The sequence below is a fragment of the Canis lupus genome, chromosome 17, assembly GCF_048164855.1.
Source record: "Canis lupus baileyi chromosome 17, mCanLup2.hap1, whole genome shotgun sequence".
In the NCBI taxonomy this organism is placed as follows: Eukaryota; Metazoa; Chordata; class Mammalia; order Carnivora; family Canidae; genus Canis; species Canis lupus.
In genome coordinates this window covers 13131119-13158073 of record NC_132854.1, presented here as the reverse complement: position 1 = coordinate 13158073, position 26955 = coordinate 13131119, and the positions used below count along the sequence as shown (strand labels likewise).

At 45.0% G+C, this 26955-nt stretch overlaps 1 protein-coding gene and 1 long non-coding RNA gene across 12 annotated transcripts in view; one reads left to right on the top strand and one right to left on the bottom strand.

The window, feature by feature from the left end:
• The window catches only part of LOC140607911 (uncharacterized), a 66944-nt gene extending 43767 nt beyond the window's left edge, over positions 1-23177 (bottom strand). For 5 of the 7 annotated variants that reach the window (XR_012009832.1, XR_012009828.1, XR_012009830.1 and 2 more), the window contains exons 1-4: positions 21493-23177; positions 6561-6679; positions 1758-1930; positions 518-597 (exon numbers count right to left, since the gene is read on the bottom strand). This is a non-coding gene — a long non-coding RNA (uncharacterized lncRNA). The remainder of the gene's footprint in view (positions 1-517; positions 598-1757; positions 1931-6560; positions 6680-21492) is intronic. The other 2 variants (XR_012009831.1, XR_012009827.1) reach the window with 2 other exon arrangements.
• Positions 21799-26955, top strand: part of FARP1 (FERM, ARH/RhoGEF and pleckstrin domain protein 1) — a 290246-nt gene continuing 285089 nt past the window's right edge. For 2 of the 5 annotated variants that reach the window (XM_072782569.1, XM_072782563.1), the window contains exon 1: positions 26692-26840. The gene's annotated coding sequence lies outside the window, so the exon portion shown is untranslated. Of the gene's footprint in view, positions 21852-24747; positions 24845-25029; positions 25101-26691; positions 26841-26955 lie in introns of those variants that run through there. The other 3 variants (XM_072782564.1, XM_072782568.1, XM_072782567.1) reach the window with 3 other exon arrangements.

Sequence of the window (26955 nt, the reverse complement as noted above, 5' to 3'; positions counted from 1 at the left end):
CCACTAACTGGTAAGAGTGGCTTGCTGGGCCTAAACTGTTTCTACAAAGGATATGGTTTATGCTGAACACATGATTTCCTTCTGGAAGCCTGGGATTTAGATACGTGTCAGGCAGAGGGTACTGTGTAGTGGGCCCCCAATAAAAACCCCGGGGCATTGAGTCTGTAATGAGTTTCCCTGATGGACACCCCCTTACACGTGTTATCACAACATGTTGCGTGGGGAAATTAAGCATGTTTTGTGTGACTTTGCAGGCAGAGGACTCTGGAAGCTTGTGCCTGGCTTCCTTGACTTTGTCCCATGCACCTTTGCCTTTGGTAATTTTGCTTGGGATCCTTTCGGTGTAATACATCGTAGCTGTGGACCCACATGCTGGGTCTGTGGGTCCTCCTGTGAATCACTGAACCTGGGAGTAGACTTGGGGACCCCTCCCCAACACAGCCCTACCTCATCTGGCCCAGGCATCTTTCTGACCTCATCACCCATTGCCATCCCCTGCTAATTTCCCCAGACTCACGAATCCATGCTGCTGCTTCTGTCTGGAGGGCTCTCCCCATCACTGGCTTCCTCACGTGGCTCAGGGCTCTGCTCTGACACCTGCATCAGGGAAAACTTGACTGCCACCACGTAACATTGCACCTGCCCCATCATTCTGTGTGCCCTCACTGCACCTGTTTCTCTTGTTAGCACTTAACACTACTTGATATGTTTATATTTACTGCCGTCTTGACTGCCTGTCCACCCCCAACTGCCTGCACCAGAATGAAACTGCCACGAAGCAGTAATTTTTTATTTCCTTCCTATTTTGAGCAAACCATCCCGAAAGGATGCCTGCGAGAAATAACATGATGTCTGGGATTTGCTTTAAACTTTATTAAATAAAAAAAGATACGCTGCCATGACCAAGAGCACCAAGAATTCACTTGCGAGACTATGTAATGCAAAATGTCTGTGTGACTTTACGCACTTATTACATCATAAAGACAGGTTCTCGTGTGATAACTTTATAGGTACTTTATTTACATGTATTTTCTAAATTTACCATGAAAAGTTTCAAACAAAAGTAGAAAAGATAGTATAATAAATTTCTATAAAACAAAATGTGGAGCAAGTCATCACCAAGATTGTGTCATATTTGTTTTCTCTTTTCCTGCTTCACTGTAATATTTTCAAGCACATTTCAGATTTCATGCCATTTTACTCCTACATACTTCATCATGTATCTCTAAAAATTATGGACATTTTCTTACATAACCACGGGCCATTTACCACACCTACCAAAATTAACAATAATTTTTGGAATCATAACACCCAGACCATAATAAAAATCCCCTGGTTGTCTTAAAAAGCCTTTCTACATTTGTTTTGTTGGAGTCAGAATCCACACAAATTCCACACATGTTCTTTTGTTCTGTCTCTTGAGTCTTTGTTAATCTAAAACAGTCCCCTTTCATTTTTTGTTCAGTCAGTTATTGCATATGTTTTAAACTAAAATGTTCATTTCAGAAGCACAGATTAGAACGGGGGACAAAAGCAAAATTTTCATGTACGGTGGAAACAGGGTCTTGTTAAAAACATGAGAAATGCAGAATTAGGGAGAAAGGATCTCACTGGTTTCTCGCACAGAGCTCGTGGAGTGGGCCCTGGACCGAATTACGATCTGCTTTCTGCTTCTCTAAAGATAATAATGATTTTAATTTATGTACTTTCATAGGTGCTGGTGGCGGTCTCTGTCTCTGGAACATTTAGTTTAGTACCTGGTACCCAGAAGGCTCTCTGTAGACAGTTGAAAATTCAGACAATTTCATCAAATGATACTCTGAAACATTACAGCAGTGTTTGGTCTTCACGACTTCACATTGAATTTGATGGTCAGTGGGAAGGAGAGGCCGCGGTTCCGTCACAAATTTGGTGCTTTGGCCGTGGGTCCCTGGGCAAATTGCAAATCTCTCAGGTCTTGTTTCCTCATATACAATGCTTTACAAAAATAAAATTTAAAATACAACCATCTTTGTTGTCCATTTTCCCGATACCCTGTTTTGTACAATATGGTTTGGAAAATGCTATCTTTGGATGACTTTACTCTCAGAAGAGTGATTGGATCAGAAATCTGCATTTTGTGAGTTGCATGGTTTTCCTCTTTGACCCCCAACCCCAACCCCCACCCTTTTGGCACTTAGCAAAAAAAAATGTAAAAACTGCAGCATGTCTCAGGTGTGGAAAGAGGAAATAATCACAGCGTTGGAACATGCCTAGCACATTAATTAGGACTCTCTGACAAGAAATAGCACAAATCAGATCTGGCTAGCTCTTGTAACAATGGGCTTTATTACTCAGGCATTACAAGAAATACAAAAGCCAGGATACAGCCGCCTTAGAAATGGAACCAGGGGTGGAGGCAGTAGAGAATCCAAGAATTCCTGTTTTTTTTTTTTTTTAAAGATTTTATTTATTTATTCATGAGAGACACAGACAGAGTGAGAGAGGCAGAGACACAAAGAGAAGCAGGCTCCATGCAGGGAGCCCGAAGCGGGACTCGATCCCGGGACTCCAGGATCAGGCCCTGGGCCGAAGGCAGATGCTCAACCGCTGAGCCACCCGGGCATCCCAGAATTCCTGTTTTGGACTGAACTGTGTCCCGCAAAAGATTGGTCGAACACCTAACTGTGAACAGAACTTTATTTGGAAAGAGGGTCTTTGCAGATGTAATCAAGCTAAGGGGAGGTCACCCTAGAGTAGGGTGGGCTCCAATCTAATATGGCTGGTGTCGTTATAAGAAAAGGAGAAGGAGGGACGCCTGGGTGGCTCAGCAGTTGAGGGTCTGCCTTTGGCTCAGGGCGTGATCCTGGGATCCTGGATCGAGTCCCATATCTGGCTGCCTACATGGAGCCTGCTTCTCCCTCTGCCTGTGTCTCTGCCTCTCTCTGTGTGTCTCTCATGAATAAATAAATAAATCTTAAAAAAAAAAAAAAAAAAAAGAAAGAAAGACAAGGAGAAGGAGAGATGACCAGAGACAGAGGGAAGAACACCAGGTGAAGACGGAGGCAGAGACTTGAGCGATGTCTTTACAAACCAAGGAACAGGAAGACGGTGACACACTGGAAGCGAAGAGAAAGGCATAGAACAGATTCTCCCTAGATCTTTCAGAGGGTACATCACCCTGCTGACATTTGCTTTCCAGCTTCTCACCTCCAGAACTATGACACAATAGGCTTCTGTTGTTTTTAAGCCATCTTAGTCTAAGACACTTGGATATGGCAGCTCTGGGAAACAAATACACCCTTCTGCCTCTTGCCTCTGCTTCCCTCTGAATATTTGTGTCTGTCTTCTTTCCTACTGCAAAGTCAGTGTCTCTGTTTTCTAGTTCATATGGTAGAAAACATCCATCAACAACAGTTTCTGAGTTTACGTGCTACAGCCATAGAGATAGATGACATAGGTTCTCTTCCCTTCTGCTCCAGATTCTTAGGGAAGGGACTTAGGGTCCTCTTGGATTGAGTGCCCATCTCAGGCCCATTGAGTGCTGCCTGATGGGATGGGTTAGGATTGCATTTGTGGAGGAGGTGGGGTCTGATGGTCAAATAATCCAACAGATGTCTGCCAGACACATGGGTTCAATCGAGGAGAGACAGGAGGCCACATGCCACTAGGGTATCCCTAGGAGCCCAGTCCATGAAGTGTGAAAACCCCAAGGAGGCACTGACGAATGACCAGGTCAGGCACCACTTCCCAGCAGAATATTTTCTTTTGCCCCACTCCCCACCACCACCTTTTTTTTTTTTTTTTTTTTAAGAGAAGGGTGTTTTATTTACATGAATGCTTTAATTATATGATTTTACTTAATCCTCCAAAAAGCCATGTGAGAAAGCAATTTTCATCTCCACAAATGCAGAAACAAAGGCTATGAAAAATTAAGTTAGATGTTGAGGGTTACACTGCCAGTACATAACTGAACCAAGATAGCACATAGATAGCACATAATTCTGGCAAATGATGGTGAGTTGGACAGCATGAATTCTGTGGTCTACAAATAAACTCTACAAGTTCTGGGAGTGTTGTTGAACAATATTTACTTTTATGTGATATCTTTTTTATAAATACCTTGAATTACTTCTCATATATTCCCATTTGACTTTATATATTATTGTAAGATTTTTCAATATAATATAAAAATATTTTTAAAAAATATCTTATTTATTTATTTGACAGAGAGAGAGAGAGCAGAAGCAGGGGGAGCAGGAGAGGGAGAAGCACACCACCTGCTGAGCAGGGAGCCCGATGTGGGGCTCGATCCCAGGACCCTGGGATCATGACCTGAGCCAAAGGTAGATGCTTAACCAACTGAGCCACCCAGGCATCCCTAAAATATATATATATATTTTTTAATTAATTATTTGTTTAAAAAATTTTTTTATATATTTTTTTTAAACAAACTCACGTATTTATACAGGAATTTCTTTTTTTTTATTTTATTTATTCATTCATGAGAGACAGAGAGAGAGAGAGAGAGAGAGAGGCAGAGACACAGGCAGAGGGAGAAGCAGGCTCCATTCAGGGAGCCTGATGTGGGACTCAGTCCCGCGTCTCCAGGATCACACCCTGGGCTGAAGGCAGGCGCTAAACCACCGAGCCACCCAGACTGCCCTAAAAAATATTTTTAAGAAGACAAAATAATATTCATGTTCTAATCTTTCAGAACTACTGGTTTTAATGGATATGTATTTTGAATATTTCTACTTTCTTTTAAATATCAAATTTTTAAGTTATAGTACATTAGAGAATCAGATTAGGTTGAAGTCAGATTTTATATTTCATTTTGTTTTATTTCTCTACCACTTATTTTGTGATTTCCATTTTGCTCCCATGTCATCCTCCTTGACTATTTTCTCAGATTTCCTAACATACAGTATTTTGTGTGTATCCCAAGTGTAGTTTTGAACACAAAGCAGAGTCGCCATTTTACAGGCCCCTATTCTGTGTTTTGGTGTCTTGATCCCTCTATGCTCCACAAACCGGGTCCCAAATATTCTGCTTTAGGAAAAAAATCAGTTTAGGGACACCAAAGACAAAGGCTATTGTCTTCAATTACCAACAAAGAGGTGATGAGGTCAAGGGGATCAAGCAACCTGCTCTATTAGCTACTAAAACTCTCCCCCCTGTCTTAAGGGTCCTCATCACTAGACCAGTGCTTCTGCAGTGTCTTTATCTATTCACCCAACATGGCTCCCCCTGCAAAGGCAGGGCAAGTGAACACAATGAGAACCCCAAAATGTGGCAGGATTTTGCCACCATGGCACTGAGGAAAGGCTGGGAGGTGACATCTGCAGGTCATACCCTCATCTGATGTTTCTCAGTCCACTTAGTGTTTGCTAGCCTTTGAACAATATGCCCAAGAAACTACAAGCCAAGCCAGTGGTCACTCAAGTGGACTCTGCAGTGTCCCTAGAAGACAGGGTCTCTTTACTGGGCAGGACTAGACACTGAAGGCTCCTGGGTGCCTCAGTTTCAGTCACAGATGAAGTGAGAAGTTATATGAACACAAAGACACAAAGACTAAAGGAAAACTCTTTTACTTCTAGAAGCAGTGTTATGAATCGGGTTGTGTCCCCCTAAAATTCGTAGGTTGAAGTCCTAAACCCTAGTACCTCAGAATGCAACTATTTAGTGACAGGGCTTTTATTTTATTTTTTTATTTTTTTAAAGATTTATTTATTTATTTATTCATGATAGACATAGAGAGAGAGAGAGAGAGGCAGAGACACAGGAGGAGGGAGAAGCAGGCCCCATGCCGGGAGCCCGACGCAGGACTCGATCCCGGGACTCCAGGATCACACCCTGGGCAAAGGCAGGCACTAAACCGCTGAGCCACCCAGGGATCCCCCAGTGACAGAGCTTTTAAAGAGGTGACTGGGTATAAATGAGTCATTAGGATGGGCCCTAATCAAGTAACACTGGTGTCCTCATAAGAAGAGAAGATTTGGACACAGACACACACAGAGGTAAGATGATGTGAAGACACAGGAAGAAAATGGCCACCTACAAATGAAGGAGAGAGGCCCAGAGGAAACCATCCCTGCCAATGCCTTGAGTCTAAGGACTTCCAGGCTCCAGACTGTGAGAAAATTAATTTTTGTTCTGCCCCCAGCCTTTGGTCCTTTGTTACAGCATCCTGAGCAAGCTCACACACAAAGGTGAGCCTCATGTTTGAGGGCACTTAAATTAGCATCAAATTAGAAATAAACAAACATTGCAATTTGGGGTTTGCAAAATTGGCTCTCTGTCACATCATCTATTCTTCCTTCCATATGGCAGAGATACGACTTACTGTGGATGACTCAGCGTGAAAAGCAGAGAAACCCATTCCTTATTATTTTGACTGCAAGTCCTGGGAGTCCCCAGCCTCAGTCCTTGGATGTCTAGCTTCACTCACTCTCTTGGTGAGCTCCTCGGTCCTTGGCATCAAATGTCACCTAGATGCTTTTAACTTCTAAGTCAGCTCAGGCTGCCACAACAAAGTACAACAGACTGGACAACTTGAACAGCAGACATTTATTTCTCACCATTCTGGTTCCTGGAAGCCCAAGGACGAGATGCTGGCTGATTTGTTTCCTGCTGAGGACTGTCAGGCTTGTCGATGGCTACCTTCATGCTGTGTCCTCATATGGCCTTTCCTTGGTTCCTGCATATGGAGAGCGGGGGAGGGGGGATGTCTCTCTCTCTCTCTCTCTCTCCCCCCCTTCTTACAAAGGCATGAATCCTATCCTGGTGGCCCTCCCTCATGTCCTCCTCAATCACCTCCCTAATCTAGAGCCCCATCTCCAAATATTGTCACATTGGGGATTAGGGTTTCAAAATATGATGTGAACATTCAATCCATAGCAATTTCTAAATTGTTAACTCTAGACTGGACCTCTTCCCTAAGACCATACATCTAGCTGTCTCTTGGCATTTCCTCTTAGATACTGAATGGACAACCCAAGCTCAGCATGATCAACACGGAACCTATCTGTTCCCCAAACCTCTTTTCGCTAGTCATCTCTAACTCAATAAATGGTAATTCCACTCTTCCAGTTGCCAAACAAACTTAAATCATCCTTGGCCCCCTATTCCTGTCTCCCTCACATCCACATCTGGTCTGTCAGTGAATCCTCTTGGCCCTGCCAAACTCTGGCAACTTCCTGCCACCTGTATCATTACCCCTTGATCCACACCACCATCATCTCCTGCCTGGGCTACTGCGTCCACCCCTTTTTCAACTCTTGATACAACAACCAGAGAGCTCCTGCTTTCATGAGTCACATGGTGTCCCTCCTCTGTTTAAACTCTCCAAACATTGCCCATCTCACCCCGAGTCAAAGCCAAAGTCCTGTCATTCTCTTTCATTCTTCTTCCTTCACTTCTGTGTCCCCAACCCCTGTGAGTCTAGCCCTGGGCCTTTCTGCCCCAGACATACCAGCTTCATTGCTAGTATCAGACATACCAGGAACTTTCTGTGGCTTTCCCCTCTCCCTATACTGCTCCCTCTCACCCAATATCCATACAGATGGTTCTTATATTTCTTATAAATGGATATTTCTTTTTTTAAAAAAGATTTTATTTATTTATGAGAGAGAGAGAGAGAGAGAGAGGCAGAGACATAGGCAGAGGGAGAAGCAGGCTCCATGCAGGGAGCTGATGTGGGACTCGATCCCAGGACTCCAGGATCACGCCCTGGGCTGAAGGCGGATGCTCAACCGCTGAGCCACCCAGGTGTCCCTAAATGGATATTCCTTGTAGTTCTCCATCACTGTCTTCTGTTTTGTTTTTTTCTGGATTTGTCCCTTCTCATAAGGCCTTCCTGGCCACCCTATCCAAAATTGCAAGCCCTGAAGGCACTCACTCCCTTCCTCCTGTATTATTGTTTATTCTCTTTAGAATTCTTTATCATCTCAATCACTACAGATTTTGCACATATACTATGCATATTCTGTCTTCCCCAACACTAGAATATAAGCTTTTATTTTATTTAAAATATTTTATTTATTTATTCATGAGAGACACAGAGAGAGGCAGAGACACAGGCAGAGGGAGAAGCAGGCTCCCTGCGGGGGAGCCCGATGCGGGACTGGATCCCAGGACCCCAGGATCATGTCCTGAGCCAAAGGCATATGCTCAACTACTGAGCTACCCAGGTACCCCTAGAATAGAAGCTTCTTGAGGTGAAGCATTTTTATCTGTTTTATTCTCTATTCCTAGTGTTTAAAAGAATAGTTGGTGCATAGTAGGTGCTCAATAAATATTCAGTCCTTGACTAAGTCATATCGTTCTGTCTCTAGTTCTCTTCTGTGGATGGAAAAGTGAGGAGATGGTGGGTGTGGTAGATACAAAAATGCACCCTCCACCTCTGCAAAGATGTCCACATCCTGATCTCTAGGACTTGTGATTATATTGTCACGTACTAAAAAGGACTTTGCAGACATGATTAATTTAAGGATCTTGCCCTCAGGAAATTATTCTGGATTATCCTAGTGGACCAATATAATCACAAAGGTCCTTATAGGGGCACCTAGGATCAAGTTCCACATCAGGCTCCCTGTGTGGAGCCTGCTTCCTCCCTCTGCCTGTGTCTCTGTCTCTGTGTGTGTGTGTGTCTCTCATGAATAAACAAATAAAATCTCTCTCTCTCTCTCTCTTTTTTTAAAGTCCTTATAAAATGGAGGCAAGAGAGTTAGAGTGGGAGAAGAAGGTGACCAAGGACATGTGATGTTGGGGTAATGTGGCAAGGAACTCAAGCATCCTCTTGAGATTATAAAAAAGGTAGAAAACAGATTCTCCCCTAGAGCCTTCAGAGAAGGTAAGCCTTGCTGACACCTTCCCACCCCCCAGATTTATTGAGATATACACGACAAATACAAATTATATGTATTTAGCATATACGACATGATGATTCAGTACCCCCATACATTGTGAAATGATTATCACAATCAGGTTAACACATCCATCACCTCACATAATTACTTTCTTCTGTGTGTGGTGAGAATTTGTCTTAGCAAATTGCAAGTATACAATCCAATGTTGTTAACTGTAGCCACCGTGTTGGACATTTGATCCCCAGAATTTTATTCATCTTATAGCTGACAGTTTGTATCCTATGCCCAGGAGTGGGAATCACTGGGTCACATGGTAGTTCTATTTTTTATTTTTTTGAGGAATGGAAGACTGTTTTCCCAAGTGGCTGTGCCAGTTTCCATTTCCACAAGCATTGTGCAAGGGTCCCGTTTTCTGCATATCCTCACTAACACTTGTTAACTCTTGTTTTTGTTTTTGTTTTGTTTTAGGGGGAAGGGACAGAGGGAGAGGGAAAGAGAGAATCTTAAGCAGGCTCCAAGTCCAGCATGGAGCCTTATACAGGGCTCAATATCATGACCGAGCCAAAGACTCAATCACTGAGCCACCAAGGTGCCCCGAGATATTTGGGTTTTCTGTAGCAGCAGGAGAGAGAGAGAGGTAGTGCCTCCAAAGGAAAGAGAGAAGAGAAGGGATTTCTTTCACGCTAAAAAGGAAAGAAGAGCCTGTGATCCCATAGGTGGCAGGAACCCTGCTTCACCTGTGGTCCTCAGCTTTGCCAACAGAGCCTCTGCCCCTCAGCAGGGCATGGAGAGAGCAGAGCTATAGCCCAGGACAGGAATGTGGCCTCCAGAGAGTCTCCCTAACACCTTGATACTACCTGACCTGCTGAAACTCTTATCCTGTGAGAGGTGTGGATGAGGGAGTGAGGGAAGCACACACCTACTCACCCCCAATCCCTCCACACCTGGGGGTGAGTTTCTTCCTGCCTGGAGGGATGAAGTTTGGAATAGACATTTATTTAGATGATATTTTTTGCACAACTGAATTTGGAAACAAATATAGAATTGTTTCTACCATTGAAAAAAATCAAAGTCGCAAGTTAATTACAGTGCGGATCTGCTTCAATGACTGATTTGTGAGAACTAAAGAAAGATGTAGGAGTGATCAGCATCAAATTACATTAAGATGGTCAATGAGATCATTTTGAGGCACTAGATGGTGGAAAGTTATTTTGATGACTAGATCACAAACACTGGAATAGAGAATTTTTGAGAAAATGAAAGGTCTTTCCTTGGAAATGCTTTAAAATAAGAAATTGGTATCCTCTGTCCTACAAGAAGCCTGTGGGATTGACTAGATGCCATTAGAAAGTCCTTATTAGGTCTTCAAATTTACACCAAAGGAAACCAAACTAAATAAAGGGATAGACACACATACAATTCTCAAGTCAGAGAAGGCTTTGGGGAAACAGTGAAGCATAAATCGGAAATTTTGTACTTTTAGGTTGTGGGAAAAATGCTGGAAGCATAAAGGTTGCAAATGGGGGAAGCATGGTCTCAAATTTTGGATAATTAGCTCAGTTTGGAATAGCTTAATGCCAAGAAAATGTGAAGAACATGAAATGGTAGTTTAATGATGGCTAATGATTGTAGAACTGCACATCAATACTCATAAAAAAGAAACACAGGGATATTGGAAGAAAGATATCTATAGTTATAAGTAATTTTGAGCCACACATCCTAATTCCTCTGTTCTTTCAACTTTCGTCCTTAGGCTATGCTTTGTAGTGGATATTATAGGAATGAATGAATGATGATGTATAAGGGCCACTCGGCTATGTAAATAGCGTGAATTCCTTTTGTCAAGGTAAAGGGCTTCTACTTCTGTCCATCCATCCGCCCACCTCCTTGCTCCTCCCAGGAGAATCACTAACTTAATGGGTTGTATGGACAGCAGGTGGAACCATGGGCTCTGAGAGGTTTTATTTCTTCTGTGCTGCCAGTGGACCACAAGGAATATGAGTAAACAACCATAGGGGAGGAATTATGAAAGAATATTAAATGTAGGAAAAGACATTCAAGTTCACCAGTAAGGAGAAAGACATGCAAACCAACTTACACTGACATATCATTTTCAATTTATTAGACCGGCAAAAAAGTTAAATGGGGGACACCCCCCCACCCCTTGCTCTGGTGAGGCAGTGGAGAAGAAGGAACTCTCATATATTGCTGGTTTAAGTGTAAATTGCAACAACCCCCTGGAGGGCGATTTCACAATGTCCATCAATATTATAAATGTGCAATTCTGATCTTAGGAATTCATCCTGTGGTTGTATTCATGCTTGTGCAAAATGGCACAGACAGGGTGATTCATGGGAGCACTGGCTATAATACGGGATAGGAAATGCCTGTCAATAAATAATTTTAAAAATAATTTCTGGTGCGGAGCACCTGGGTGGCTCAGTTGGTTAAGGTGTCTGCCTTCTGCGGGGGTTATGACCCCAGAATCCTGAGGTTGAGCATCACATGAGGCTCTGTGCTTGGCAGGGAGTCTGCTTCTCCCTCTCCTTCTGTGCCCCCCACCCCTGCTCCTGCTGTCACTCTGTCTCTCTGTCTCTCTTGCTCTCTCAAATAGATGAATAAAATCTTTAAAAAAATAAAAATAAAATAAAAATAATTTCTGGTGCATCGATATAATGGAATACCAGATGTAAAAAAAAATGAGGAAGCACTTTATTTAATTTTCAATTTTTAAAAAGATTTTATTTTATTTGAAAGAGAGAGTACAGAGGGAGAGTAAGAGGGAGAAGGAGGCTCCCTGTTGAGCAGGGAGCCCCATACAAGGCTCAATCCTAGGACCCTGAGATCACTACTTGAGCCAACACTTAACTGACTGAACCACCCAAGTGTCCCTGAGGAGGCTCTGTAATTATTGATATGAAATTATTTCCAAGATTTTTCCCAGAAAAAAAATAGCATCATAAAAGTTCTACATTTTCTTTTCTTTTCTTTCTTTTTTTTTTTTTAAGAGAAAAAGAGCATATATCTGAATTGGTTTTGATTCCCTAGAAGATAAAGAAGAAACCATCAGCAGTGGTGCCTCTCTGGGGGGTGGGGTCAGGCTGAGGAAACTTGGACTTGGAATCATGTTATGTGTTTTCTTTTGAAAAATTAAAATAGGATGATGGCATCACACTCAGTCAGCCTTGCTGGGGGTTCTGGTATCTTGGGGCCACCTGGAGGGGGTGAGATCCCACTATTTGGATTTAGGTTCTGAGCTCAGCCTCTGCTCCAACCTGGCTCTCCCAGAGCTTGGGATAGGTCTGGAGTCAGTGGTTTGCAACCAGACTGAGCATTAGAATCTCCTGAGGAGCTTTAAAAAATTCTGTTCCCACACTGCACCCCAGACCAACTACATCAGGATCTCTGGGAGGAATAAGAAGTGTCAGTGTTTTTTTTTTTTTTTTTTTTTTTTTTTTAAAGACACCCAAGTGATTCCAATATATACCCAAGTTTGAGAACTGGTGGCCTATATAAAAAATAACTTCCTCATTTCACACATTCATTTTCTGGGTCTCTCTGCCCCTCTGGGACTTCAAAGGTACCTGGGGTGACCAGCAGGGTGTGTTCAGACATTTCTAACTTTGAATGAAGACATCTGTCGCTAGAAATTGTGAAAAATGAACAAAAAAACAGACCTCCAAAATGTCTGCTAGAATATTCGAGTCCTCCAGTTAGAATCAGCTTGACAAATCAAAGATTAATACCAGGTTCATATGTTCCATGACTTTAGAAATTCCTTCCTAAGAAATATGTATTAAAACATATGTATTAGAATATGTGACAAAGATGTTTTCTGTTCATGTTAAGCAAGAGATCTATAATTAATCAGGGAATTAATTGTGTGATAATAGTACTGATCCTAATAATGTTCCTTCCAGTATTTTCTTCTTTTCTTTTTAAAGAAGAAAATAAAACAAAATAAAGATTTTGTTTTATTTGAGAGAGAGAGAAAGAAAGCGCGCGCGCGAGAGAGAGAGAGAGAGAGAGAGCAAGCAGGGGCAGAGGGAGAGGAGAAGCAAACTCCCTGCTGAGAAGGGGGCCCAACTCAGGGCTCCATCCCAGGCCCCTGAGACTGTGACCTGAGCTGAAATCAGGAGGTGGCTGTTCAGCAGACTGAGCAACCCAGGCATCCCTAGATTTGTATTCTTTATAACAGTTTTATTGAGTTAAACTTTAGATACCATACTAATCACCTATCTTTTAAAAGATCTATTTATTTATTTTAGAGAGAGGGGTGGGGCAGAGGGAGAGAGAGAATCACAAGCAGACTCCAAGCAGAGCATAGATCTCCAGGCAGGGCTCCATCTCATAACCCTGAGATCATGATCCTGAGATCATGACCTGAGCAGAAACCAAGAGTTGGACACTTAACAGAATGAGCCACCTTGGCACCCTCCAATTCACCCATTTAAAGTGTCCAATGCAATGGCTGTTAATATATTTTCAGAGTTCCACAATCAACTTTGGGACATTTCATCACCTCAAAAAGACACCCCACACCCCTTAAGAGTCAGTCCCCACTTCCCTTCAACCTCTAACCTTCCCATCTCTGTAGATTTGCCTATCCTTGAGCTTTCACATAAATGCAATCCTACAATCTGTGATCTGTTGGGACTGGCTTCTTTCACCCTGCATCATGTTTTCAAGGTTCATGGATGTCGTAGCACATGTCAGGACTTCATTCCTTCTTACTGCCAAATACTTTTCCATTACAGATATGTCACATCTGGTTTATCCGTTCACCATTTGATGGACATTCCAGTTGTTTCCACTTTGTGGCTATTATGAATAATGCTCATATAAATACTTGTGTAAGCTTTTATGTGGACATATGTTTTGGGGTGCCTGAGTGGCTCAGTCGGTTAAGCATCCAACTCTTGATCTCAGCTCAGGTCTTTACTTCAGGGTTATGAGTTCAATCCTGCATTGGGCTCCACACTGGGTGTGGAGCCTGCTTAAAAAAAACAACATATGTTTTCATTTCTCTTGGGTATTTACCTAGAGGTGGACTTCACCATTTTATGATACAATTTTCAAGCATACAAGATGAAAACATTTTTATAGTGAACATGTTTCTAGCCACCACCAACATTCTATAATTAACGTCTTATTCTCCTTCCTTTATCACCTCTCTATCTCTCTCTCTCTCACTAACCATCCATCAACTGACCTTCCTTTTAAATTTATTTCAAGGTGAGACGCCTGGGTGGCTCAGTGGTTGAGCATCTGCCTTCAGCTCAGCGTGTGATCCCAGGCTCCTGGGATCAAGTCCTTCCTTGGTCTCCCTGCAGGGAGCCTGCTTCTCCCTCTGCCTATGTCTCTGCCTCTCTCTCTGTGAATAAATAAATAAAACCTTAAAAAAAATCTATTTCAAGGTACATGGCAAAAGTACTCTTCCTCCTCAATAGTTCAGAGTGAATAGCATTTGCCAGAGTTCAATATTTGCTCTGTTTCATTTCTTTTGGGGTAATGTTTACATATAATGAAATGCATAAATCTCAAAGTCTATACTCACTAGGTTTTCACAAAGTCATCTACGTGACCCAAAACTCCGTCAGTACATCATAATCACTCCAGAAGATTTTCTCATGTTGTCCTCACCAGGCGATCTCCACCTTCTGCCCTTCAGAGACAACCTCCATTCTCAGCTTTTCTCTGTGTATTTGGTTTGTGTATCATATAACATCACATAAATAGAAAAGGACAATATGTACACTTTATACGTGTGAAGTTCCTTTCTCAGTAAAATGTTTTTGAGATTCATTAATGTCAGTAGTTTACTTTTTTAAAAAAAAGATTTTATTTATTTTGAGAGAGAGAGAAAGTGAGCATAGTAGGGGGGAGGGGCAGAGGGAGAGGGAGAGGAAGAGGGAGAAGCAGACTCCCCACTGAGAAGGGAACCTGATGCAGGACTCGATACAAGGACCCTGAAATCATGACCTGAGCTGAAGGCAGATGCTTAACTGACTGAGCCACCCAGGCACCCCTAGTTTATTCCTTTTCATTACTGAATTATAAATCCATTGTATATGAGTATCCCATAGCCTACTTTTCCATTCTGTTGATGGGCATCTGTTTGCTCCCTTCACTTCCTATTTATTTATTTATTTATTTATTTATTTATTTATTTATTTATTTTAGTTTTATGAACAAAGCTGTTGTGAACATTTTTGTGCAAGTCTTCTTGTGGACATATGTTCTTGTTTTTCTTGGGCAAATACATAGGAGTGGAATTACTTGGTTTTGCAGTGCGTATATGTTTAACTTTATAAAGAACTGCCAGACTCCCCACCCCCCCACCTCAAGTGGTTGTGCCATTTTACATTTTCATCAGCAATGTATGAGTTTTAGTCGCTCTATCTCCTCATCAAATTTTGATGTTGGTCGTCTTTTAATTTTAGCAATTCTGTTGGATGAATAGTGCATCTCACTGTGTTGTTAATCTATGTTTTTCAGACTAATAAAAAGCTCTTTCATCATTGGTTCTTTGTATACCCTCTTTTGTTAAGTGTTCAAATCTTTTGCCATTTTTTAAAGTTTTACTATCTTGGGCAGCCCCGGTGGTGCAGCGGTTTAGTGCTGCCTGCAGCCCGGGGCGTGATCCTGGAGACCCGGGATCGAGTCCCACGTCAGGCTCTCTGTGTGGAGCCTGCTTCTTCCTCTGCCTGTGTCTCTGCCTCTCTCTCTCTGTCTCTATGAATAAATAAAATAAAATCTTTTAAAAAATTAAAAAAATAAAGTTTTACTATCTTGAATTATAGAGCAGTCTTGAAGAACCATTGATAATATACAAATCTGCTCTATGTTTAAGCAATTCTAAGAGAGGAAAATTTTCTACCTCTCCTTTTTGCATTTTTCTTTTTTGGTATGGCATAAATTCTTACTGCAAGAACTTAATTGACTTTAGATTACTGTCACTTAAGTCCATTTCTCTTGGTTACTCTTCACTCAGATTTAAAACAGAAATATTTTGGGACTCCTGGGTGGCTCAGCGGTTGAGCATCTGCCTTCGGCCCAGGGCACAATCCTTGAGTCCCCGGATCGAGTCCTGCATCGGGCTCCCTGCAAGGAGCCTGCTTCTCTCTCCGCGGGTGTTTCTGCCTCTTTCTGTGTGTCTCTCATGAATAAATAAGATAAAATCTTAAAAAAAATAAAACAAATATTTAGAGATAATTTGTGATTAGGCATTGCATACTTATGTAAGTTATGCTTGAATGTTTAATGAGGATTACTTCACGGGGGCCCCTGGTGGCTCAGTGCTTGAGCATCTGTTTTTGGCTCAGGTGGTGATCCTAGGGTCCTGGGATCGAGTCCTGCATCAAGTTCCCTGCAGAGAGTCTGCTTCTCCCTCTGCCTATATCTCTGCCTCTCTCTTTGTGTCTCTCATGAATAAATAAATAAAATCTTAAAAAAAAGAAATTACTTCATAAATAATTCTTCCTTTCCCCTTGTATTCTTTTTTAAAAAAATATTTTATTTATTTGTTTGAGGGAAAGAGAGAGAGCGTGGTGGGGGCATGGTAGAAGGAGAAGCTGACTCCCTGCTGAGCAGGGAGCCAGACTGAGGATCCATCCAGGACCCTGAGATCATGACCTGAGCTGACGGCAGATGCTTAACCGACTGAGCCACCCAGGCGCCCCTCCCCTTGTATTCTTAATTTGTATGAAAGGGCAGAGGAATAATTCAACCAAGTACTAGTTTATTGCTACATGTGTCCACCTTCAACTCCATTACTAATGAGCTGAAGAACAGAGCTCTTGCTGAGAAAAGCAATATCCTACTGCTTAGGAAAAAGGTGTGGTTGTGTTTAGGATTTACTTTCTTTTCAAGGATTAAGAACCGTATTTTAGCAGCTGTGATCCCACACAGGAGGATAAAGATGTTAAAGCCCAATTAGTCTAGAAACTCCCCCCACAGATTTGGTGATAATTTGGGGGTTAAGAGGACCAATTGCCCTTAGCTATGCTGAGGGAACAGAAAAGCTCAGAGATGCAGGTGTCCATGTGGGCTAATTGTTTGTCATCCTATCCAGGTAGGGGCAAGTAGATGATTTCTTCTTTAACTTATGCTTTTTTTTTTTTCTTTTAAGTTTTATTTATTTGAGAGAGAGAGAGAGAGAGCACATGTGTATAGGGAGTGAAGAGGAAGGGCAGAGGGAGAGAATCTCAATTAGACTCCCCACTGAGCGTGGAGCCCACCACAGAGCTAGATCTCACATCTGAGACCATGACCTACACCAAAATTAAGAGTCAGATACTTAACCCACTGAGTTACCCAGGTGCCTCCTTTAACTTATGTTTGATAATCTTCCAGCGTGCATTAGCTTTAAGGATCTTTGGCAGCAATTGTTGGGGTGGCGGAGGGGGAATGAACTTTTTTTTCTATTTTTGCTTTAAAATGTGTGAAGATCCAATTTAAAGGAGAGAATAATTATGTAATACATATGGAACTCCTACCATGTATTACTAAGTATCAGAGTTATTTTGCATGGGCCTTCATACATGAGATCAATAAGACAAAGAGCTTTGCTGTTTCCATTGTGCGTATACACGTGGGTATGAGCAGATAGATGATAGATAGATAGATAGATAGATAGATAGATAGATAGTAGATATAGATAGAGATACCCTCCCCAACCCCATTCCTACTTCAGTTCTCAATTTTCTCTTGCAAATGCTTCAAGTAACCATCAACAATGATATACTTTCCCCTTACGTATCACTTCATTTTTTGATAATCAAAAGGCAAGATCACAGGCCAGATTCAAAATCACTGCACTCTGTGACCTTCCTATGGTTTCCTCCTAAATTTCTCCTTTTGAAGGTGAAGTAGAGGGGCGCCTGGGTGGCTCAGTCAGTTAAGCGTCTGCCTTCAGGTCAGATCATGATCCCAGGGTCCTGGGATCAAGCTCCTTACCAGTCTCCCTGCTCTTGGGGAGCCTGCTTCTACCTCCTCCTGTGTCTCTTTTTATTTATTTTATTTTGTTTAATTTTTTATTTATTTATGATAGTCACAGAGAGAGAAAGGGAGAGAGGCAGAGACATAGGCAGAGGGAGAGGCAGGCTCCATGCACCAGGAGCCTGATGTGGGATTCGATCCCGGGTCTCCAGGATGGCGCCCTGGCCCAAAGGCAGGCGCCAAACCCCTGCGCCACCCAGGGATCCCTCCTCCTGTGTCTCTACCTCTCTCTCTGTGTGTGTCTCTCATGAATAAATAAATAAATAAATAAATAAATAAATAAATAAATAAATAAATAAATCTTCTATGTATGTATAAAAAGTAGAATGTGTAAGTCTACATTAAATGGAAAATAGACTATAGTGTAGTGAGGGAAAAAAAGGCAGGTTACACAAAGCATGCTAGCGGTTGTTTGTTTTTTTAAGATTTTATTTATTTATTCATTCATGAGAGACAGAGATACAGGCAGAGGAAGAAGCAGGCTCCATGCCGGGAGCCCGACGCAGGACTCGATCCCTGGACTCCAGGATCGTGCCCTGGGCCGAAGGCAGGCGCTAAACCGCTGAGCCACCCACGGATTCCCCTAAGTAGATAAAATCTTTAAAAAAAGAATGTATTCACTGAAGTAGTAATAGACATATGTTTTGGCTATTATTACTATTATAGATAGAAAAAACCCCTACAGTTAAAGGTAAAAATTTCAAAGTGATTCTTACCAAGGTGCATATGATTATTTTTCAGAACTTGGCAAAATGATACTAAAATTCATCCAGAAAAAGATATTTGTAAAACTAGGCAGGAAAACATCGAAATTATGGGGTATAAGTTCTTTTAGATAGTAAAATGTTATGGAACTATGAACACAAACATTTTGCTACTGGGACAAGAATAGGCAGATGAGTAGAAAAGAATATGGACTCTACTATATGATAAAATTGGTATTTCAAACAAGTGTAGAAGAGATGGATTATTATAACTATCTGGGTTATTCCTATCCATATTATTATTAATTACAGTCATTATTCTTTTAAAAAAAAGATTTTATTTATTTATTCATGAGAGACTGCAGAGAGAGAGGCAGAGACACAGGCAGAGGGAGAAGCAGGCTCCCTGTGGGGAGCCGGATGTGGGACTGGATCCCTGGACCCCAGGATCACGCGCTGAGAGGAAGGCAGATGCTCAAGCGCTGAGCCACCCAGGCGTCCCTATTGTCATTATTCAAATGGTGTTTAGCCCTTTGGAAAAAAAGGAAAAGTTGGTTCCATGTCCTATTTCTTATGCTAAAATAAATACTAGATAGATGAATTATATAAAAATAAATGGTTAAAGTGTGAAAATACAGTGATTTTTCAAAAAGCCAGGGAAGACCCTTTCAAGCATAATGCAAAAATGTGAAATCATAAAAGCAAACAAGGGTGCCAGGCTGGTTCTGTTGGTAGAGCATGCAATTTTTGATCTCAGGATCATGAGTTGGAGCCCATGTTGGGTATAGAGTTTCCTTAAAAAGAAAAAGAAGGGGCAGCCCGGGTGGCTCAGCAGTTTGGCACCACCTTCAGCCCAGGGCCTGATCCTGGAGACCTGGGATGGAGTCCCACTCCAGGCTCCCTGCATGGAGCCTGCTTCTCCCTCTCTGCCTGTGTCTGTTCCTCTCTCTCTCTCTGTGTCTCTCATGAATAAATAAATCTTAAAAAAAAAAAAAAAAAAAGAAGAGGAAGAAAAGGAAAAAAATTGAAAAGGATGAATCTGATAATACAACAATTAAGATTTTTTAAAAAGATTTTATTTATTTATTTATGAGAGACACACACAGAGAGGCAGAGGCATACATAGGCAGAGGGAGAAGCAGGTTCCCTGTGGGAAGCCCAATGAAGGACTTGATCCCAGGACCCAGGAATCACACCCCGAGCCAAAGACAGATGCTCAACCACTGAAGTACCCAGGAGTCCCAAAATTAAAAACTTCTTATTGCAAAAACAAGTACCATAAACAAATATAAAAACAGAAAAGAAAAAAAAAAACAGAAAAGAACATTCAGTATATGATAGCAGAGGGCTAATTTCCTTAAAGAATCAAGATAATATGAGTCAACAAGAAGAGACAACTGAACGGCAAAACCAGTGAAGGATATAAAGTCAGTTCATGGATGAAGAAATGTTAATGGATAATGAAAAAAAGAAGATTCCATTTACCTATAGGATTGGCAAATATAGGGCAGCCCGGGTGGCTCAGCGGTTTAGCACCACCCTCAGCCCAGGGCGAGATCCCGGAGACCCGAGTTTGAGTCCCACGTCGGGCTCCCTGCATGGAGCCTGCCTGTCTCTGCCTCTCTCTCTCTCTCTCTGTGTCTCTCATGAATAAATAAATAAAATCTTAAAAAAAAAAAGGATTGGCAAATATAAAAGTTTGCCAATACCAAGAGTGGGCTAAGGTGTAAGTAGTAAGCATTCTCAAGCATGGTTAGTGGGTGTCCCAGTCATCTACTGCTTCACAGCAAGCCATGCACAGTTTAATGGCATAAAATAGCCATTTTAGCATAGATTTTGTGGATAATTTAGAAAGGGCACAGTGGGGATGGATCTTATCCACTTCACAGTATCCTTAGCTGGTATGACCCAAAGGCTGGGGTGGCCATTGAGCCCGGGGATAGGTACAGTGGGGCTGGAGAACCCACTCTCTTCTTTACTCACTTCCTGATACTGAGCTAAGATGGTAAGAGATGGGGTCCTCTGGGACTGTCCGGTGGAGCACCACTATGTGGCCTCTTGATTATAGTGGTGTTAGGGCAGCTGCAATGTCTTACATGGCAGCTCAGGGCTCCAAGAGCAAGTGTATGTAGAGAATAAGCTTGAAGATGCATGGCTTTTTCTGACCGAGTCACACTGAATCACCTCTACTCTACCAAGTCGCAAGCTTGTCCAGATTCAAAGGGAGCAGACATAGAACCACCCCACTTCTCCAAGAAGGAGAATCAAAGAATTTGTGGCCGTGTTTTAAAACCACCACAGTGGAGGAGTAAGTTATGGCAGCATCTTTGGAAAAGTTATTTTGCAATATGTACCAAGATTGGCAGCCACTACCTTTTAAGCCAGAAGGGTCCTGCCTGGACAGTCCCTTGGCTCCTAGTCTCTACTTTCCCCCCCAACCCCATCTCTCCTTAACCTTTTCTCTGGAGGTTTCTGCCACCTCCACTGCTATCTCTTCCTCCCCTAGATCTAGAAACTTCTCTGTGAAATAATTAGGTCCTCCTCTCTAGAACCCTTCTTGGAGTCTATACATGGCTTTTCCTGGCAATTGCTTCCTCTGCAACTCAGTATCTGCTGGTTCCATTAAAGGGGAGCGGTGATGAGTGAGTGCTGGCCTCATGGTGGCAGGACTCCAGAAAGGGTAGGGCTCCATTCTGATGAAATGAAATACAGCTCAAAACCCCAAGGTCTTATTTCCCACCTACTCTCAGTTAGATTTATATTTTTCCTATTAACTTTGGATGTGTGTCTTTCTAATGTTACTACTCCTACTATATTATTCTGTGTTTGTTGCTTACCCATTGCTGCATAATGCAATTACTCCTAAGCTTAGTGGCTTAGAACAATAATGTATATCATCTCACACTTTCTGTGGGTCAAGGATCTAGGCATGGCCTTACTGGGTCCTCTGGCTCTGGATTCCTCACAATGCTGCAGTCATTTCAAGGCTCGACTGGGAAGGATCTCCTTGCTCCCTCCTCTGATTGTCATAGGATTCAGTGTCTCAAGGGTTCTTGACTGAGGCCTGGTTACCTTACCAGCTTCCTCTGTTCCTTGGCACAGGGGTCCTTCATGGGACACCTCTCAATATGGTGCTGGGTTCACCTAAGGCTGGGAAGAGAGAGGGCCAGCAAGATGGAATTCAGTCTTTTGTAGGCTAATCATGGAAGTGACATCACCTCACACTTCCATATTCCATATTCCATGTTCCATATAGCAGTGAGGCCCTCACTAGGTCCAGCCTCCAGTCAGGGTGAATGTGAGTATTAGGAGTCCCTGCCAGGGCAGTCCACAAATGCTAAGGGCAAATCCCCTCTTCCTTGACTTGGGTTCTAGTGTAGGTTCTCATGTTACTGCCAGCTATTCTCACATCCAGATATTCGGAGTGCCCTGACCCAGAAAGGTGGGGTTGCGGTGGTGGTGGTGGTATGTTTCCTGGAGAGAGGATGGTGACTATGGAATAAGAGGTTTCTTCTCACTGTGACACATGATTGCTTTAGCATAAAAGATTTAGAGATGCTTTTGTAAAAGCTTAGAACATTTGATTTTTTTTTTTTAAAGATTTTATCTATTCATGAGAGATACACAGACAGGGAGAGACACAGGCAGAGGGAGAAGCAGGTCCTTCGCAGGGAGTCTGATGTGGGACTCAATCCTGGGACTGGGGATCATGCCCTGAGCCCAACGCAGATGCGCAACCACTGAGCCACGCAGGCATCCTGCTTAGAACATTTAAAAAAAATATTTTATTTATTTGAGAGAGAGAGAGAGAGAGAGTGCACAAGCAGGGGGAAGGGAGAGAGAGAAACAGAATTCCCACTGAGTGCAGAGCCCAATGATGGGCTCAATGTGGGGCTCAGTCCCTGAGATCGTGACCTGAGTGGAAGTCAGATGCTTAACCGACTGAGCCTCCCAAGGTGTCTCTAAGCTTAGAACATTTCTGAGGGCTGTGAACCCCTGGGAAACTGATCTCTGAGAAAGGGGACCAGGAATGAAGGGAAGGGTCCCTTATATGCTTTACTTAATACCTTCTGTACTGCTTATTTAATTCTGCATGTACCACATTTATTGTAATAACAAACAGTTACAATTTAAAAAGGGAAAAGTTAAGAACAGTGTAGCCACTTAATTCAGAAAGATTTCTAAATAACCCCATGTCTTGGGGTAAAAAGGGGATCTAATTAATTACAAAACTTTATGGTCTGAAAGTAAGGCACAAATGAAAAAATGACAAGTGAATGCATCCGTTTTTTAGGGATTCATTGTCCAGGCAGCAGATTTTACAGACCAGGTATCCCTGGCTTTACAGGCAGAGGAATTTAAAAAGTGCTTTCAATGAGATGAAGTACAAAGCACAGAATGTTCTGGAGAGCTGGAAGCTAGGTGGGGGTGGAGGTAGGTTCTCTAGTCGGTCCCAGCTAGCGCCCCTGGCCTGCCCTCTACTCTCTCCTGTGTTAACTCTATCCCTTGGTCTGCAAACCCTCTCAGACGGCCTCCCTTAAAAGTCCTTGCCTCAAAAATGCTGGCAAGATTAAGATTATAAAACATCTGATATATGGTGATCATACATGTGCTAAGAGCTAAACAACACAAACCTGGGATCCCTGGGTGGCGCAGCGGTTTGGCGCCTGCCTTTGGCCCAGGGCGTGATCCTGGAGACCCGGGATCCAATCCCACGTCGGGCTCCCGGTGCATGGAGCCTGCTTCTCTCTCTGCCTCTCTCTCTCTCTCTGTGACTATCATAAATTAAAAAAATAAAAAATAAATAAAAAAAAGTGAAAACTTAAAAAAAAAAAAAAAAAAAAAACCACAAACCTTATTTCAGACCTAGAAAGAAGATGAAAGAAACACTATAGTGTGGTGAAAATGTGTGTCTTCCAAAGAGAATGACTGGGTAAATGTTACTTTTCTATTTTCTGATTTCTATGGCTTTTTGTTTATTTTTTTTTTTTAATTTTATTTATTTATTTATGATATTCACACAGAGAGAGAGAGAGAGAGAGGCAGAGACATAGGCAGAGGGAGAAGCAGGCTCCATGCACTGGGAGCCCGACGTGGGATTCGATCCCGGGTCTCCAGGATCGCGCCCTGGGCCAAAGGCAGGCGCTAAACCGCTGCGCCACCCAGGGATCCCCGGCTTTTTGTTTATAGTTGTGAAATATGACAGAGTGCCTGTGTGGCACTCAGGGCAGTCCCTGGCCTAGCAAAATACATAGCATGTGAGAACTTGTTAGAAAAAGTGTCCCAAACTGGATGGCTCAATCAGTTAAGCGTTTGCCTTGGGCTCAGGTCATGGTCTCGGGGTCCTGGGATAGAGCCCTTCATAGACTGTCCTGCTAAGCCAGGAGCCTGCTTCTTCCTCTCCTGCCTCCCCCCACCCCGCCCCACCGCTCATGCTCTCTCTCTCTCTCTCAAATGAATGAATAAAATCTTTAAAAAAAGAAATAGTGTCCCAAACTTACTAAACCAGAATCTGCATTTTAACAAGATCCCCAGGTGATTCACATATACTTTAAAGTTTAAAACAATTGTCCTCAAACCTGGCTTTACATTGGAATCACCTGCAGAACTTTAAAAATATTGAGGCCTGGATCCCAACCCCATAAATCTTGATGTACTTGGCCGAGGTGAAGCCTGGTCAATGAGGTTTTGTTTTTTTGTTTTTGTTTTTTTTAAATTCTATTTATTCATGAGAGACAGCGGAAGAAGCAGGCTCCACGCAGGGAGCCCGATGTGGGACTCGATCCTGCGTCTCCAGGATCATGTCCTGGGCTGAAGGTGGTAAGCCTGCCCTGCCCGGTGGTAAGCCGCTGAGCCACCCGGGCTGCCCCTGCTCAATGAGTTTATTTATTTATTTTTAAAGATTTTATTTATTTATTCATGAGAGACAGGGAGAGAGGCAGAGACACAGGCTGAGAGAGAAGCAGGCTCTATGCAGGGAGCGCGATGTGGGACTTGATCCCAGGACCCCGGGATCACACCCTGAGCTGAAGGCAGATGCTCAACCACTGAGCCACCCAGGCGCCCCAGGGCAATGAGTTCTAAAAAAAAAAAATCTTAGGTGACTCCAAACCATTATGCTAATATAGCAGTTCTCTGAGTGTGGGCCCAGCATACCGGCTAAGGGAATGCAAATTCTCAAGCCCCACCCCCGAGCTACAGGATCAGAAACTCTGAGGATGGGGCCCGAAGATCTACTAGTTAGCCCTGCAGGCCATTCTGATGCCCTCTGAGGTTGAAGAACCCGATAAGGTAGGTCTGGGGTGACACCCCAAAATTTACATTTCTTAGGATCCAGGTGTTGGAGGTGTGAGAGCCACACTTAGAGAAGCACTGGCCTAAACCCTCTGATCTATGGTTTGTCCAGAGCCACACAACTGCTCAGAGCCTGTCTTTTCTCTTTGGCCACAAACTGCCTTACTGCTGTTTCTTCTCAGGTCTGAGGCCGTGTACACGGCCCTTTTGCACTTCCACCTTCATCAAATATGCAAGCGTTAAAAAAATACAGGTCAGTACCGCATACTAAAAATTTGTCTCTTTGCTCCTTTCTAGAAACTACTCACACCTGCTGCCCCAGGTCCCCCCCCCCCCCCCCGTACTTCTAATGCGCTCACTTGTGTCAACCCACACCGCCACAAGGGGCCCCTGCCCTGCTCCTCTCTGGGTTCAGCTATAGCCTCTCCCTTGAAACCTCTCCACCTGGCTTGAGGCCCGAGAACTCCTGCGAGGCGCAAAATAACCAGGGCTGCGGACCTGATGTACTTGGCGGGAACCTCACAGGCTCGGGATCTATCAGGGGGTCGCTTGGGGTGCTAACCTGCTGCCGCTCGCCCTTTCTCCCCGAGTAGGAAGTCTACAGCGAGGAGGAGAAAAGGGGGCCCCGGGGGCTCAGGAAGGGGGGATGGAGACGGTGAAGCAGGAGCTCCCATCTGGAGGGTGGGGACAGTGACTGTGTCCCGCCCCCCCCCCCCCCCCCAGCGGTCCCAGCCTCCCAGGTCCTGAATCTCGCTCCCTTCATTAAATTCCGCAAACCAGCTTCCAACCTCTTCCTTTCCCCGCCGGGGCTTTGCTCCGTCCGGTTCCTGGAGGTGGGGCACGTGGGGGGGGGGGCGTCCTGGGGATCGCCGGGCTGGGGGACACCCGGCCGCGGCGCGGGGAGGGGAGGGGAGCCGCCCCTCCGAGATTAAGTGTCTCGCAGCCCCGGGTGGTGCCGGAAGGCCGCGAGTGTGGCTGGGGGGGGGTGCTCACACCCGCTTCCCGCGCGACCGCGACCCCGTAGGGCCCTGGGTGGGCGCCCACGCACCCCGTTGCACGACCTCAACCAGCGAGCGGCGGAGGCCGCGCCACCGACCTCCCTGCGGCCCTCGGGGCTGAGCCGGTGCCGCGCTCGCCTCCCGCGCTCCTCACGGCGGCAGGACTGGCGTGTCCCCGTGGCGCAGCGCGCTCCCCGGCGCTCCCCGGCGCTCCCCGGCGCTCCCCGAGCTCGGTTCGGGGGCGCCGCGCGGAGACACGGGCTCTGGCTTCGGGACCGAGTAAGGCGCGATCCGAGGGCGGCTCGCGGGGTCCGGGGGGGGCGCTCCGGCCGCGGCCCCCCCCCAACCCCCGGCGCACCTGCCCCCGGGCCGCGCGGGGCGGGGCGGGGCGGGGCGGGGCGGGGCGGGGCGGGGCGGGGCGCGCTGCGCGCAGGTTGCCGACCCGGACGCTGGAGGGGGCTGTGGCTCTCTCGCCGTCCCGCGGCCCCGGCGGCCCCAGCTCCCCCCGCCGAGGGGCCGGCCCAGGCCCGGGGAGGGGCGCGACCGCCGGCACTTCCCGCTCGCCGGCCTCGGAGGCGGCGGGTCCGGCGCGGGCGCGGGCGCGGGGCGCGGGGCTGCGGGCGCTCGGCCGGGGCGCGGGGCGCGGGGCGCTGGGCGCGGGGCGGGGACGCGGCCGCCGCCCGCTTGGCGCCGCTCCTCCCCGCGCGAGCGGCTCTCGGCCCGGCGTCGAGGCGGCCATGGCGACCCTGAGCCCGCTCCCCACCCACCCCGCCTGCTCCGCCCTCCCCTCCGCCCCGCGCCACCTCTGATGGCTCGGACCTCGGCCGGCCACCCCCAGCCCCGCTCGCGCTCCCGCGCCGCCGCCGCCGCCGCCCGCGGGTATTAATAGCCGAGCGCCCCCGCCGCACGCGCACCCGGAGCCGCCGCGCCCTCGGCAGCCGGGCGCTCGGAGCCGCTGAGCCCGGAGGCCCGGAGCGGGAGCCGGCGCCGCGGAGGTAGGAGGCGCGGGGCGAACAATGACCGCGGCCGGCGGGGCGGGCGGGGCGGGCGGCAACTTGTGCGCGTCGGGGGCGCGGAGCCGACCCGCGGGGGCCGCGGGGGACACGGGGG